General features: G+C 37.5%; 1 protein-coding gene across 1 annotated transcript in view; it reads right to left on the bottom strand.

Moving 5' to 3' along the window:
- ctnnd2b (catenin (cadherin-associated protein), delta 2b) overlaps positions 1 to 17,846 on the bottom strand; it is a 595,920-nt gene that overhangs the window by 237,690 nt on the left and 340,384 nt on the right. The window lies entirely within an intron of this gene.

Here is a 17,846-nt window from a genome sequence, read left to right as displayed (position 1 = left end):
GCTTTAGCAAGGTTTTAGCTGCGTTTTTGTGGTGAATTCCAGTAAATAATTGTATATAATAGTGATAGTGCTGTTATGGTGTGCTCTAATAGTATGTTTTGCCATATTTTTGTTGACTTTTACCTTTTTTTCCACCATTTTCCGGTTTGTATAGTTCATTGAAAGGTTATTTTAACTACAAATATTATATGCGTAAATGTATGTACTGGGAGCAAAATTAACTTTTTACCTCAGCTGCCATTTTCTAGTCACCTCCAAATATTTACTGGCAAAAAATATGTTTCACCAGCCAAGTAAAAAACAAAAAAATCATGCCTTATTTGACTTTAAAAAGCCATTATCTGTCTTTATTATGAAAATCCAACTTAAGCATCACTTACAGGGTGGGGAAGCAAAATGTACAATGAACATTTAGTTGTTTTTTCTCAGCAGGCACTACGTCAGTTGTTTTGAAACCAAACATATATTGATGTCATAATCATACCTAACACTATTATCCATACCTTTTCAGAAACTTTTGCCCATATGAGTAATCAGGAAAGCAAACGTCAAAGAGTGTGTGATTTGCTGAATGCACTCGTCACACCAAAGGAGATTTCAACTAGAAGCACTCGGAGAGCGCAGACCTCCGCCAAGGCTGATCAGTGGCCCCCCCCCCGTGGGCCCCCCCCACGCCAAGGAGGTTATGTTTTTGCCAGGGTTTGTTTGTCTGTCTGTCTGTTTGTCTGTCTGTCCGTTAGTGTGCAACATAACTCAAAAAGTTATGGACAGATTTTGATGAATATTTCAGGGTTTGTTGGAAATGGACCCCCCCGTGGGCCCCCCCACCCCCGATCACCAAAATTTAATCATTTCTTCCTTATCCCATTTCCAACAAACCCTGAAAATTTCACCAAAATCTGTCCATAACTTTTTGAGTTATGTTGCACACTAACGGACAGACAAACAGACAGACAGACAAACAAACAAACCCTGGCAAAAACATAACCTCCTTGGCGGAGGTAAAAATAGTTGGAGTGTCCATAAAGACTGTTTATAATGGAAAGAAGAGAATGACTATGAGCAAAACTATTACCAGAAAGTCTGGAAGATACTATTAAAGAAGAATGGGGGAAGATGTCACCCGAATATTTGAGGAACACTTGCGCAAGTTTCAGGAAGCGTGTGAAGGCAGTTATTGAGAAAGAAGGAGGACACATAGAATAAAAACATTTTCTATTATGTACATTTTCTTGTGGCAAATAAATTCTCATGACTTTCAATAAACTAATTGGTCATACACTGTCTTTCAATCCCTGCCTCAAAATATTGTAAATTTTGCTTCCCCACCCTGTATAGAATACAGTTATGTACGGATAAAATTTGATTATTGCTATTTTATTAGGAATTTTCATTTCAAGGTGAGTGAACAAATTGTAAAACTGGGGGTGAATGAATAATTTGTAGATGGGGGGGGTTCTCCGTAAGTATTGTGATGTACCTCTCTCCTTCTCTAATTTCACTCTGGACACATGAGGTACGCACAAGCACAGGCATCAATGCCCGTCCCGCATGCTTTTGCGGATTACCCATCAGGTAGTCGACCCAGTGCAGGACTCTGGCTCTGGTCATGACCACATGATCATCCTCAGAGTCAGACATGTCTGAGTCTGTGTCAGCCACCTGCTTAGAACAATCCAGCAGAAATGGTCAAATATATGAAAACAAAAACTCTAATGCAATTCAAAATTTTCCATCGGCCACTGGCGGGTGTGTCTTTTTATTTTACACGCCAAACATATTTTTTACCCACCACTGGCGCTTGGCAGGTGTTAATTTTACGCTCTGTGTATGTATATTTATACATGTATGTAAATATATAAACAGAGAGCTAGCCAGGGCAGAAAGAGATGCACTGTCTGTAAAAGAAGCAGAGCATGGATGTTTTTGTCAGTGAAATGAGGGGCTCTGTCTATAACTAGACAGAAAGTGAACAGAGACTATCACACAGGAGAAAAATGGCTACTAAAAAATAAAATAAAATAAAATAAAAGGCTATAACATGAAAACTGAATGATCTAGACTTACTAAAATGTTTGAGCACGTAGAAAACAGTTGAAAATTTATTTCTGTACTCTCAAAGTTTTGTTATGAACATTTATATGTGTTTTTCATAACAAATATGATTTAAAAAATGCAAGTCTGGCTTTTTGGATTTTATTTATTTGTTTATTTATTTATTTTTGCCATAACACACTGTTTAAACCATTTATTACATATAATGATGATTACACTGGTCAACAACAAATTTATTGTTTAAGGTTTTTTTAGCTAATTTTGGATAATTTTGGTGTGCTGAATCCAAAAATCACGTTAATTTTGCTTAGTCAGGTCAACTTTCTGAACTATGCTACATATTGGCTTTTGAACATTTTTGCTTACATTTATGGGTATTTTCACATCATATGAAACAAAATTCTTTCATATTTCTTGCAATAAACGAGTTCTGAAGATTTTACTTCTGCCAATTTATGATTAATGTTTTTTTTAATATTACAGGTGAATGAAATGGCTTCCACTAGAAGATCTTGCAAAAATAAGCCTGACGTATTTTGCTACATCTGTGGTGAATACACCATTGTACCTAACGGGTACAATGGTGAAATGATTTTTTTTTCTCTTAAAACCTATTTTGGGTGACAACTATATAAAAAAATCACCTGATAAAGTCACAAAAATGTAATCAATTTTGTGAGAAGATCAAATTTTTCAAAATCAAATTAGCCAAAAAACCTGACCTGATTGAGAAAAACAGATGTCATTTTTGGATTTAGCGGTGCAAAATGGTCCTAATTCAGTTGAAAAAACCGAGACAACCTGCAAAAAACATTTTTTTTGTAACCCAGTGTATTTAGTGGCCAGATATTTAAAGTTACGGTCTTCCTGAAAAAAGGTGCAAAATAATTGCTAAAAAAAGACATTTTCTGACACTTTTATTGCAAAAAAACCTCCCCAAAACATAAAGAAATCTAGGTGGCCTGTTCTAATGGTCGTCCACGTAGAGTTTAACTGTTAATATTATGCAATACGTCGCTACTCTTCGATGGATCCCTGACACAAAACACATGACTAGAGGGGAACGAATCTTCCCGTATCTCCAGTTAGTCTAAATAAAATTAAGAAACTGGCTAAACACTGTGTGACAACATCACAGCAGGATGAGCAAACACTACTGAGCCATCTGTGAACTCGGGGCCAGTGTTCACCGAGGGGATGCTGTTTTAGCGTCGCTTCATGTGTTCTGTATTTGGGTAGCACTGCTGCTCCAAGGAAGACTCAGCTCTAGTTAAAAAAAAAAAAAAAAAGTTAATTTCCTTGACTGGAATACACAGGAGACACTGTTTTTCTTGTTTACTTTTAAGTGAAACTGTGGATTTGTTCTTCTAACCGTATATGATGCTTAACAATCCCCTCAGCTCTTGTAAAAACACTGTGAACTACAACCCGGGTCAAAATCTGGAATAATATAGAACACTGTGGCCTATTTACTCTTTTGTATATGAGCTTCATGGAGCCTGGACTTCACTGTTGGATCATTTTTCCATTTTTTATAAGTTTTTTTTTTTTTTTACTTTTAAAGACATAGAACTATGTTTGTGGCGGCTTCTAAAATGATTTTTTCTCTACATCCAGCATTTCCTCATGGATTTATCACTATTTACTATTTTACAAGCTGGATCTTTCAGTAAAAATGGGGTATTTTCCTACGTTTAATTTACTGATCATGTATATCAGGGGTGTCAAACTAAGGTTCCAAACCAGGATGAATTTACAAAATGTACAAATTGCATTTTAGTCAAGTGTGTCGTACTCATTTTAGTTCCAAAGTCCAAAAATGTAATAATATTCTGCCTGTTATTAAATGTTTTGTGTGTTTTTAGATCCATTGTGATCTTTAAGTTGTAATTAATATACATGTGTAAATGATAAGTTGAGATATAACACTGTTAAAACTGCGCTTGACTTTCTTAAGAAATTTCAGGTTTTTCAGGCAGTTCATATTTTTGGTGGAAGAATAGTTTAAATTTTCATTGTGTAATTGGACTTTTTTCACTGTAAAACATCAAGAAAAGTTCAAAGTTGTTATTATTTATAGGTTATTATGTTATTTTACTGGTCCAGCTAACTTGAGATCAAATTGGGCTGAATTTGGGCCCTGAACTAAAATGAGTTTAACACCCCTGATGTAGATGTTCATAAAAACGCAGAGTAAATTCAGAGTTATGATATAACGACAGAAAAAACTTTAGAAAATGAGACTATTCACTGGAAAAAATCAAAACCTTACCAAGTGTTTTTTTTTTTTTTTTTTTTTTTTTTTAATTTCTAGTCAAAATATCTCATCACACTTAAAATAAGACATAATCACCTAAAGAGTAACTTTTCAGTGAGATATAAGAACTTATATTTAGACAATAGATCTGGAAAATCTTATTTCAAGAAATTTTACCAAAATAATTTTCATTTGTTGCATTGGCAGATTTTTTTTTTTTTTTTTTTTTTTTTTTTTGCTTGAATTGCTTGACTTTTTGCATGAATTAAGCAACAACAACAAAAAAATCTTCTAATGGAACAAATGAAAATGATCTTGGTAAGATTTCTTGAAATAAGATTTTCCAGATCTATCATCTAAAAATCAGTTCTTATATCTCACTGAAAAGTTACTCTTTAGGTGATTATGTCTTTTTTTAAGTATGATGAGATATTTGGACTAGAAATGAGAAAAACACACTTGGTAAGATTTAGATTTTTTCCAGTGTTTGAGCCAAAAATATAAGGAACTGAGTGTCGTTTGTCAAACTACACTGGTTTTACTGGTGAATCAGCGTTGCAGAAGGTGATGGTGTTTCCACGTTCACGGCCAATCATCGTCCTCCACCGATAAATATTGTCTCTTATAGTCTCTGAAGTCTCTTATACGTTGTTGTTTCCTGTGTATATACAGTATATGTCCAAATCAAAAGAGCAGCTTAAACCAAAACCCCTTTTCCCATCCTTGAAGTGCTCATTTTTCTACATTTTTGCCACCTATACGATCCAGTTGTCTTCATCAGCTCACATCATCACATCAGAAGGTCCATTACACGTCCTTTTACCTTTTGTTTACTCAAACTAGACTAAATAAAGACCAGTTTCACAACTTGGCAAAGTCTGAAGAATCTCAGACAGACAACACCTGCTCATCTGTGTTGTGTTCTAATCCCACAGTTACATCATGAAACTCACCAGACTTCTGATATCTCTCCAAACTAGTTTTGACAGTCAGTATAATTACGTGGTCACGGTGGGAAGATATTTTCACTTCGCACCACTTGAAGTGAATTGCTAAGTGATCCAGAAGTCACCTGGTTGCTTCAGTTTATTCCTTCTTCCTCCATTTTTGTGCTTCCTATAAATAAGTCATGTTTTTGTTTGACTGCGAGTTTGTCCCTTTCACCTTTTTTGTCCTCACACCTTTACAATTCAGAAAGATGACAAGCTGTCAAGGAGAAGAAGAGAACATGAGAAGGAAAGACAAGCTATAGAGTTTTATGTAAGAGAACAAAGTTTATGTTCTTGATGTTTTTCTTCCCAAAAAATATATTCATACTTTGCATTTTTTTAGTGAAAATCAGGTATGGGGTAATTGTTAATTCACTGATCATGTACATATTTATAAAAACTCAGATTAAAGTTGAGGATTATTAAAACAAAAACTGAGAATACTGAAGAAAAGGTGACTTTTTCATCAAACTATATAACTAACTGAATGTAAAACCAAGTATATCCATCCACTGTCATTGATCCAAGTCCATGAGTTTTACTGGTGAATCAATGAGCTCGTTTACATGGCCATAAAAATCCGATAACTGGGAGTAAATCGATAATTCCTGTAATCAGATACAATGAGTTTACATGCACTTCAGAAATGCGATAATTGCAAAAACCCTGGTTTACATGTTTCAGTCCATTATTTGATGTCTTTTGGAGTACGTATGAACGTTATGACGTAAGACGTACACTTCCTGTCATTTTCAAAACATCCAGTCGTGTTTTGTTGCCCATGGCAACGCCCACAGTGTCAGCATCAGCTGTCCTACTGTGGGAGGAGCTAATAAGACTACAAAATAGGCTACATGTTGCTGCTATCCTTCATTTCATTTCATTGTTTGTTTACCTTTTTCCTTAGGCTCACATTGTTGGTGTGTAACTTCCAATATTAAACAGTTTACATCAGCAGATGCTTTTGGTCGGCGGTGGGTGTTTGGGTCTTTATGGGTTAAAACTACATAAACTACTTTAAAATCCAAAAGCAGAATATTAAAAGGTCATCTGAAGACCTGCAGGTCTCAAAATCTGCAGCATGATTTAATAGTGAAGACAGATGTTTATAAGAACGTGGAAAATACGTGGCAGCGGACATGAATAATGCAGGATGTTTGTCCTTTATCCAAATAAAAATTCCAGACTTTTTCAAAACTGCTATTTTTTTCCCCAAGACCTTGACTTTATGCAATTTTATACTTGTGTGCCTACTTTTTTGGTTGAGATTGTACCTGTTGGGTGGAGTAGAAAAGTTCATTTAAATAAACATATGAATGAATGAATGAATGAATGCATAATTCGCAGTAAATTATGTTTTACTGACAGAAACAACTTCAAAACAGAACCCAGTGCCAACCGGTTACTGAAATCGGATCTAGTGTCTTGTGTTTTCCTCATGTATTTCTTATCTTACAAGATTATGTGCCTTTGAGCATACACTAAAATTCAACTATGAGAGAAACTTTTTTCCATACTTTATGAAGACTTTCACACAAAAGAAATGCTATCAATAATGGAACAATAATCACTAAAGTCTTCATAATTCCCATCCATACAGTCGAGAAAAAAATTATTAGACCTCAGATCTTGTTTTCTTCAGTTTCTTGTTCGTTTTTATGCCTGGTACAACTAAAGGTACATCTGTTTGGACAAATATAATGATAACGAAAAAAATAGTTCATAGTAGTTTAATTTCAGAGCTGATATCTATCCATTTTCCATGGTTTTCTTGATAATAACCAAAATCCCTTCAGTTCTTCCATCAGTATCGATGGCATTGTACTGACAAAAACAGTGCTTTTAGACGTTCCATGTTTTCTTTTCTGTCTGTTTTAGTCACATGATACACACAGGAGTTAGCACTTGATTGCATAACCATTGTTTCTGATGACTTTGATGGTCTAATAATTTTTTTCCACCACTGTATATGTGTGTGAGATTCCCCATGAGAAAGAGGCCTAGTGTTTCATGTGGTGACTCAGTGGACTGGGACAAACTACTGACAAACCGTCAATCCGCTCTTTGTTCGTAACCATCCAGGTGGTCTATCTCGCGCCGCCACGCGTCTGGAGCTCCGTGTGCGTTCGTCGTGTGTTCCCGTGTCACGTCGAGCCAAAACATTTACACCACAATATGAGACGGCGGGCTGCGGGCAAACCAACAATTAAACCCGGTAAATAAATAAACTATCTATGAATTATGGATTCAGAAAGCGAGGCACTGTAATGTGAAGGCTGCGGGCAGATCGCTGCTATATCGGGCTGAAAGGATTTCCTGTGAGTCAGGGTTTTGGGGAATAGAGCCATTTGAAACCGACGATGCCATTTGCGTGTATTTGTGTGTGTGCGTTCCCGTCGCTGAGGACTGTCAGGGGGAATGGAGATGTGCTCGATGACTCATTCTCCGTCAAATGCGCTCGCAGACAGAGGTATGGTAGGTTAACCAGCTGGTGGAAGAAGACGACGACAAAAGAGACGAAACTGACAAGACTGACAATTTACTCCTGCAGGACGTCGAACAGCGTCTGAGCGACGAAAAAACTGGATTAACGCTCAACTAGAACACAATACGGCAGCATTTGAAGACAATAGAGAGTCTGTCCACAATATGTTTGAGCTGACAGACACAGTAATTAACACAGTAACTGAGTAATGATGGACAACACTAGTTAAAGGCACCAGTCCATGTAATTGTCCTTGTGATGCTGTCCAGACACTCGGTTTTCCTTCATCGCCTCTCATTCGTCTGTTCTGCCACATCCACAAGTGTCACCGCTTTATGGGACGCTGTGTAATTAGACGGGAACGCAAACCAATCAAACTTTTCAATCAATAACATATGACTGTGTAAAGCTGTAGCATGAGCATAAGGAGAAACATTACAACTAACCCATAAAAAGCTGTAAAAGACGTGATAATTTTGCATTTCTGTTTTTTTTTTTTTTTACGAACTGGCTATTGCCGAAGTACTGTAGGACTAAGTTTCTCATTTGTCTATTCCCACAGAGCCAATCAGCTCCCTCGTTCTATCATATGCAGACTGGTAACCTGTTACCCTTCTGATAGGACTGTGGACGTAAACATCATACATGTCATTAGGGATGGGAATCAAGAACCGGTTCTTTTTGAGAACCGGATCCCAGTAGCTCGATTCCTTGGAATCGTTTGCCTGCCTACTTAACGATTCTGCTTCCACTGGTCTACAAGGAAAATGCTTCCAGAATAAAAGTAATGAAATTTTACCACATGAGAGTCACTGATAAAGAAAAGTCAAGTCAAAAATGCTGGTTGGCTGAACTTTCCAAGATACAGCCTTGGGTCAAAATGTGAAATTCAAGAATTAACGAGAGAATGGGTTTGACTCAAAAGGAATATTTGTCTCAGAGCTACAAGATCTACTTCCAAACACTGTCTGCACATTAGAATACATTCACTTTACAGGTTCTATTTAGTGGAAGATTTCTAAAACTATTATATAAATGTACATAAACCAATATATATGTGTAATAACACTTAATCATATACAGTCTACTCTCGTTAAACCGCCCGCCGTTATACCGCCATTTTCGCTCACCGCCGACCAAAACCATTGCACAAAAATCCCCAATGCATTATTCCATTAGCTACCACCATTTCCGCCTATCGCCATCCGCCAGCCCAGTTCCATGCACAAACAACACTTATACCATTGATTTCCCGACCGTTATACCGCCAGCGTGATTGCCATCGAGTACACATAAATTTTAACAATGCACTGAAACAAACGCGCCAGACGCTGATCGCGACAAGCTACGAGTAGGTCTACGGAACGGCCACCGTTCATTTATCGCAGAACACTCAGTAGGTCAGGATGTCGGGAAGAGGACGTGGGATTAAGCCAAAGCCTCAAGATGATGGGGTGTCATTTCCCGACACGGTATAATAATGCTTAAAATGTTTCCCCACTTTAAATGATCCCTTACAACATAACAGAATCAAGATTTATTTAGAAACGCAATTAGAACGGGTTAACGGAGGCAGCATAGACATCATATAGTAAAGACATGCACATTATGGACGCAACCCGTTGTAACGCCATTTTCACTATACCGCCAATTTGTCCGTGAACGGAAGTTGGCGGTATAACGAGAGTAGACTGTACCTTGAAAACATCAGCAAACCGGCACTTTTGTCATTTATTTTCCAATTAATCTTATTAAAATATGTAACATTTAGCACATTTAATGTCTGAAGCAAATCATTTCTAAAAAATTGTAGACCAGTGTTATCGATTCCGCCTTTGTTGCGCATGCATGATGACGTCACGCGTACACTGCATTGTTTTGGTCAGAACGTAGCCAACATGGCGTTGAGACAGAAACGGTCTTAAAAAGATGACACCAGGTCCACTGGAACACTGTCAAAGCTTCCATTTCTACAGGGTTCTTTCGAGTGGAATCCCTCCAATCTGCTCAAACATTTGTCCACAGCATGTGAATCATTTACAGGAACGTCACATATTTGATACACTACTTGGCGGCGCTTGTGAATCTAGCGGCAGGGTGAACACCAGGCCGTCATCTGCGCCCAGTTCTGGTTCCGGTGCAGGCAACAAATGTCGTACCCCTTCAAATACAAGTTTCCGAAGGTAGGGGAAAGGAAATGAGGTGCACGACAACGGGAGACGGGCCGAGTCGAACCGGTTCCACGTAGTGGGAATGTGGCAATAGAGGAATTAGTAAAGCATCTGTAGTTTCACTTTCCATCCGTCCGTCCATCATCCATCTGTCCATCCGTCCATCCATCCATTTATTCAACATCCATCCATCCATTCATCTGTCCATCCATCCGTCCATCCATCCATCATCCATCCATCCATCTGTCCATCCATCCATCCATCCGTCAGTCCGTCCATCCATCTATTTATGCACCATCCATCTATCCTCATCTGTCCATCTGTCTGTCCATCCGTCCGTCCATGCATCCATCTGTCCGTCCGTCCGTCCATCCATCCATCCATCCGTCTATCATCCATTTGTCAGTCTGTCCATCCATCCATTTATGCACCATCCATCCATCATCCATCCGTCTCTCCATCCATCCATCCATGTACCATCCATCCGTCCATCCATCCATCCATCCATCCATCCATCCATCCATCCATCTATCATCCATTTGTCAGTCTGTCCATCCATCCATTTATGCACCATCCATCCATCATCCATCCATCTGTCCATCCATCCATCCATTCATCTGTCAGTCCGTCTATCCATCCATCCATTTATGCACCATCTATCCATCCATCCGTCCATCCATCCATCCATCCATCCGTCCATCCATCCATCCATCCATTTATGCACCATCTATCCATCCATCCATCCTTTATCTGTATTCTACTCCATCAATCCGTCCATCCATCCATCCATCCATCCATCCAACCATCCATCCATCCAATCCCTGCTGTCCTTGGGCCAGAGTCCTCCCACTTCACCACAGAGCTGACACAGCGACACAGACATCCGTTCATATTCACATCCGTACCCATGGGCAGTTTAGCGTCAACAATTAACCTGCATGTCTTGTGAATGTGGGAGGATGAAACCCACGCTGACACGGGGAGAACCCTCTCGCTGCCAGCTGTTAGCACATCGCTAACCACTGCAGCTCCACGCCGCCCACAGCCATTTCAATTTCACATTTTAATTCACACAAAAAAAGCAGTGCGCGGCTGAACTACATAGCCACGCATTGTTTGAGACGTACAATGAGCATGTGCGGAGGTGGCCTCACCTTGACTACAATGTGGGAAGATGGAAAAGGAATGAGTAGTTTGGAAAAAAAAAAAAGAGTACAAGAGACTGAGGCATCCATCCATACACCATTCATCCATCCATCTGTGCACCATCTGTCCATCAGTCCATCCCTCCATCCATCCGTCCATCCATCCCTCCATCCATCTGTTTGTTTGTCCGTCCTTCTGTCCCTTTATCCATCCTTCTATCATTTATACATCTGTCCATCCATGCACCATCCATCATCCATCATCTGTCTGTTCGTCCATCCATCCATCCATCCATCCATTCATCCATCCATCCATCCGTCTGTCTGTCCATGCATCCATCTGTCCATCTGTTTATACACCATCCATCCATTTATGCACCATCCATCCATCGATCCATCCATCTACCCATCCATGTACCATCTGTCCATCCATCCATCCATCCATCCATCCATCCATCCATCCATCCATCCGTGCACCATCAGTCCATCCCTCCATCCATCTGTTCGTTTGTCTGTCTGTCTGTCCCTTTATCCATCCATCTATCATTTATACATCTGTCCATCCACGCACTATCCATCATCCATTCATCCATCATCTGTCCATTCGTTCATCCGTCCATCCATCCATTCATCCATCCATCCATCCATCCATCCATCCATCCATCCATCCATCCATCCATCCATCCATCCAGAATAAAAAGAGAACAAAAGACTGAGGCAGAAAGAACATTAGAAAGTGATGGAGAAAGGTGTGTGTCTGTTTGTGTTGTGCAGACGGTGTGTGTGTGTGTGTTTTGTGCGATGGCATGGCTGAATGACTGGCCCGCTGAGGCTGTGGGAGAGATGAAGGAAAGGTCAGGAGATGTCAGGCAGAGCTGAGAAACACACACAGAGTCCACCTCAACCCAGCGACCCACTATGGATCACAGATTCTCACTGTGCTTTAGAAGCATGAAATAAAATTAGGCACCTTTATGATCGGGTCAGATGTTGTCTGGGATAAGTCTGTCTTTGTGTTAGCGGGAACATTTCCATAAATTACATGCTGCCTGAAGAAGGAACTATGTCGGAGCACATAAGAGGCTGCGCCTCCACAGTAACGCGCCCTGATTTGCCAGATTGCGACTGTGTGTGGCTTCACAAATCAGTGGAATGGTATTTGTTCAAGGCTTTTAACGTGGCAGCTGCAATGACCTCACGCCTTTTTCTTTATGATCTGGTAATTTTACACTGGAAAAAATCCAAATCTTACCAAGAGTATTTTTCTCATTTCTAGTCAAAATATCTCATCACACTTAAAGTAAGACATAATCACCTAAAGAGTAACTTTTCAGTGAGATAAGAACTTATTTCTAGACAATAGATCTGGAAAATCTTATTTCAAGAAATCTTACCATGATAATTTTCCCTTGTTCCATTGGCAGATTTTTTTGCATAAGTCAAGCCAAAATTATCTTGTATATGTTTTTTTTTTTTTTTTTTTTTTTTTTTTACTTGTTTTTAGAGGGGCATTTTTCCCAGTTTAATGTCATAATAAATGGTGATAAATCACTTTTTTGAACTGCCATATAAGTAGCACTGGGTCTTTAGGGGTTAAATTCACTTTCCATTCATTTCACAGCTCTCAGACACCATATTGTACCTCTCCTCCCCCTTCAACTTCAAAGAAAATACTTTCATATGCAACGAATTTGAACCAACAAATATGTTTGTTATGAATGTAAGGATGGCCACATTATTTTTAGTACCGACATTTTAACATATATACTCTTTCAAAGGTGGACATAGAAATAATCATAAGTTTCTTACACACAATAGGTTGGATTCCACAAAGATTGGATAGCACAAATTAATTGCACAGAGAACTGTGCAGGACTTGCACCCAAAATCTGTTCTGTTTTTTGCCCCCATTTTGATCTAATAATATGGCAGAACAAACATATCCATAATGTTTTGCACCTGAGGTCAATTTGCGCTTGTTTTGCATTGGTGTTTCTATGCATTTCAGCACTGTAAGTCTTCCGCAACATTCATGCTTCTTTAATATTTCTCATCTATAGCAAAGTCTAGTGAAATCTTCAGCAAAATAAACTCCAAGTAATGTCATTCATGTAGGTCTTAATGTTTTGTGCTCACTAAATATTCAATCGCGGAAAAAATTATTAGATCACCCCTTGTTTTCCTCAGTTTCTTGTTCATTTTAATGCCTGGTACAACTAAAGGTACATTTGTTTGGACAAATATAATGATAACAACAAAAATAGCTCATAGTAGTGTAATTTCAGAGCTGATATCTATCCATTTTCCATGGTGTTCTTGATAATAACCAAAATCACTTCGGTTCTTACATCAATATTCATGGCATTGTACTGACAAAAACAGTGCTTTTAGACATTCCGTGTTTTCTTTTCTGTCTGTTTTCGTCACATGATACACACAGGAGTTAGTACTCGATTGTATAACCATTGTTTTTGATGACTTTTGAATGTCTAATAATTTTTGACATAACTGTATCTCCAGAATGAACAGCACTGATACTCTGTTTGGTGTTGCAGATGGAAGTGTGTTACGACGTCTCCACACTCCAAAAGACAGTGTTTATGTATCACTCACACTGTTTACACTGTACAGTCGCGGAAAAAATTATTAGACCACGTACAGCAATTTAAGACTTTTTAAGACCTTTTTAAGACCTTTTTAAGACTACTTAGAACAGAATTTCATGCCCATTTCTCATTTCAGTGTTTAAACAGGGTTCCTACGGGTTATACAAGTTAAATTTAAAGACTTTTTAAGACCAATTAGAACACAATCTAATGCTCATTTCACAGCCTATTTCACTGCCATACTGGCAAAAATTCATGACTCCTAGAATTTAGGAAAATGTAGGTCTATTATTTCTCACTGGGGGCTGCAAAGTTAATGATAATTGGTTCCTAATTTCAATAGAAATTATCGGATTGGAATGGATGGAACTGAGTCAACTAGCGTTAGTTTCTTTGCATCTTGGACATTTAACAGATGCATTTAAACACAAATTTATGGCAACACAACAGAAGACTTACCATATCAAATTTAATAGATTTTAAACTTTTTTACGGTGTTAAATGCAGATTTGTAAATTCAAGACTTTTAAGCCTTTTAAAGACCTCGTAATAGTAATACAAGGACTGTTCTTTGTTTTTTTATTTGGTAGTGATACAAATGTGCATAAATGTGATTTATTTGCTAAAAAAAGTCTTTAAAACTTCTAAAATGCTTATAATTGTTCTTCAGTGTGCCTCAGACACTCATGCTAAAGAATCTAAAAGAAAAACAGGTGCAAAATCTGTGTCCTTGCCAGTAGTTTTGGCTTTGGTTGTATGAATATTTCCTAATTCACACAGGTGCAACACCGGCGCTGTCAGCTTGGCAGCGGTTTTTTCAGTCAAGTGGGTGTTTTGTGGAAATTCACACAGTATTTTTGACTCATTTGTGCTCCATAAAAGCTGTGTTATCCTTTTTTTGGATCTGGTCCAATGTATGTTGTATCTACCAGGTTGCATTTAGATTATTTTTATTGTCATTGCAAATAAATACAACAAAATTTTTAAGCACGACGGAAAAAGGGGACCCATAAAAAAGTGTAAAAACAATAAATACTAAAGAATAAATTAGTCCATTCATACTCTACACCCACACTACACAAATGCATAGTGCCTAAAAATATGCAATGATCATAAAATAAGCCATTTATGCATAAAATAGTCCCAGATTATTCCACAGGCGCCTATGTTTTTAGTGAATTTGTTGTTTTAGATGAAAGAATTATGAAACGTAAGGAATTGAAAGCACTTTGAGGAGCAAAAAAAAGAATCGTATTGTGTTTGTACCAAAGGGCAAAGCAAGTAAATCCGTGTATCATCTGTTCTTTTCATATTCAATTGAGAATCCACAATCGTAAAATGAAAAAATGACTCATTCTGTCATTATTCATGTACAAATCAAAAATCAAAAAACAAGTTGTTTTTCTTACAATTGTACGCACAAATTAAAAATTGGAAATAAGTAAATGGACCAAATGTCGGGTTTCATGTTGACATTTTTTTTTGATATTGGATTTGGTATGACCCGGAAGTTACTGACTTCTTCATGTGTTGAGCTGGACAATCGTGGGTTTGCTAGTATTCTGCCTAACGCATTCTACAATAATGGAGAATTTCATGTAATTCAGAGGCAACAAATGCGTTACTCTCAAGGAGGACGACATGACAACTGAAAAAAATGGGCAGGATCTTCCGGGTGTTGTTGTTTTGTCTAATACAGTGCGTCCATGGTAGCCAATCTAATTAGAAGCCACTTCGCAAAACACACAAAGAAGTCAGTAACTTCCGGGTCGGTCAGTGTATCTTTTGGTAATTGGACTTTCTTTTCAGAAACAGCAATAACAAGAAATGAAGTTACTGCCTGACAGAAATGGAAAAACGGACCTAAAACACCAGTTTTTTTCATTTTCTGAGACCAGATGTTGTCATTTTAAAGAAAAGAGCGCTAATGCCGAGGTCACAAAGATTCTTACAAACTTCCAGTTTGTACAATATCTGAAGTTCGTAGACATTCATGGAGGGAGCATGCCTACGATGTCCAGATTTCATACAAGCCCATCGTTCATAAGAATCATTGTGACCTCTATTTCAAAGCGAAAATCAAATTAACCACTTGTTTTTCTTTTGTTTCTGAAAAGAAAATCTACCAAAAGGTACACTGACCTCGGATGTTGTCATTTTAAAGGAAAGAGCGCTAATGCCATCGAGGTCACAAAGTTTCTTTCGAATGATGGGTTTGTACGAAATCTGGACATCGTAGACATGCTCCCTCCACGAATGTCTTCGAACTCCAGATTTCGTACGAACTGGAAGATTCATACAAACTCATCGTTTGTATGAATCTTTGTGAACTCCATGACATTAGTGCTCTTTCCTTTAAAATGACAACATCCGGTCACAGAAAATGAAAAAAAAAAAAAAAAAGCCGTTTTTGGTCCGTTTTCCATTTCTGTCAGGTAGCAACTTCCTTTTTTGTTATTAGAAAGAGAAAACAAAAATCAATCTGTTTTTTAAATTTGGTTTATCTGTTTTGACACTGAAAAAGAAAAACGCTTTGAAATTCAATTCTAATTCTTTTATTTTAAAGCAAAAATCAAATTAACCACCAGTTTTTCTTTTGTTTCTGAAAAGAAAATCAAATTACCAACAGATACATTGACCCCTGATGTTGTCATTTTTAAGGAAAGGGCGCTAATGCCTTGGTCACAAAGTTTCTTACGAACGATGGGTTTGTACGAAATCTGGAAATCGTAGACATGCTCTCTCCATGAATGTCTACGAAGTCCAGATTTCGTACAAACTGAAAGTTTGTAAGAGTCTTTGCGACCTCGATGGCATTAGCACTTTTTCCTTGAAAATGACAACATCCGGTCTCAGAAAATGAAAAAAAAACAAAAACAAAACAGGCATTTTTGTTCTGTTTTTCCATTTCTGTCAGGTAGTAACTTTCTTTTTTGTTATTAGAAAGAGAAAACAAAAATCAACCTGTTTTTTAAATTTGGTTTATCTATTTTGACACTGAAAAAGAAAATGCCTTGAAATTCAATTGTAATTCTTCTGTTTTAAAGCAAAAATTAATTAACCACTAGTTTTTCTTCTGTTTCTGAAAAGATAATCCAATCACCAAAAGATGAACTGACCCGGGTCATCCCAAATCGGATATCAGAAATGTCAACATGAAATCCGATATTTAATCCGTTTCCTTATTTCCAATTTTTTATTTGTGCGTACAATCAAAAGAATGAAAAACAACTTGTTTTTTGATTTTTGATTTCTACATGAATAATGAAATCATGACTATTTTTTTTCATTTTCTGATTGTGGATTTTATTTATTTATTTATTTATTTCGAACGTGCAAAGAAAAAATAAAACAAAAAAAAAAAAAACATTTCAGTGAACAGAATCTATCTTCAAGTATGTGCAAGTCTGAACTTCACATGGTCAAAAAGGAGTAGGAAGACGTATAAACGTATTTAATCCAACCCCTCAAGTGCTTTTACACCTTTATCACTAATTTAATACAAGACTCAAACAATACATTTTTCCTAATTTCAGAATTCAACCACAACTTCTACACAACAATACGATCATAGTAGTACATTCATACAAACAGACTCAACAATTCAACAATTTTCTTCAATAATTACAGCATATTTATCAATACATTATCCATAAACAAACAGATTCTCAATTGAATATGAAAAGAACGAATGATACACGGATTCAAGTGATATTACGTTAGCACAAAATGGAATTGCATTTGCAGTTTCGTTGCGTTTGAGCAGCATTTTCTGTGAAAGACGGTTGATTCGATTTTATCAAAGACATCTGGAGATGAGGAGGCAAGCCACATAAATTCGATCACCACAAAGCACCGTCGGACAGACAAATAATGAAGACGACTGGATGATGGAAACAAAAACACATCGATGGATGAATGATGGATGGAGAGATGGATGGAAAGCCAAAGGAGAGAATGAAGAATATTTACTTTTTTCTATATATAGAGGCTCTGCTTGGCCACATTTCTGCAAAAATTCCAAGTGATCAAATAGTGATGAGTGACTAAATTCAAAATCTATCAGCTTTGAGAGTTGATTTTTTTTTTTTTTTTTTTTTTTTTTAACAGCCACACAAGACGTTGCTCTGATGTCGAA

The sequence above is a fragment of the Sphaeramia orbicularis genome, chromosome 17 (genome assembly GCF_902148855.1).
Source record: "Sphaeramia orbicularis chromosome 17, fSphaOr1.1, whole genome shotgun sequence".
Classification (NCBI taxonomy): Eukaryota; Metazoa; Chordata; class Actinopteri; order Kurtiformes; family Apogonidae; genus Sphaeramia; species Sphaeramia orbicularis.
The sequence above is the reverse complement of the archived record's forward strand: the minus strand, read 5'-3'. Positions and strand labels throughout refer to the sequence as shown.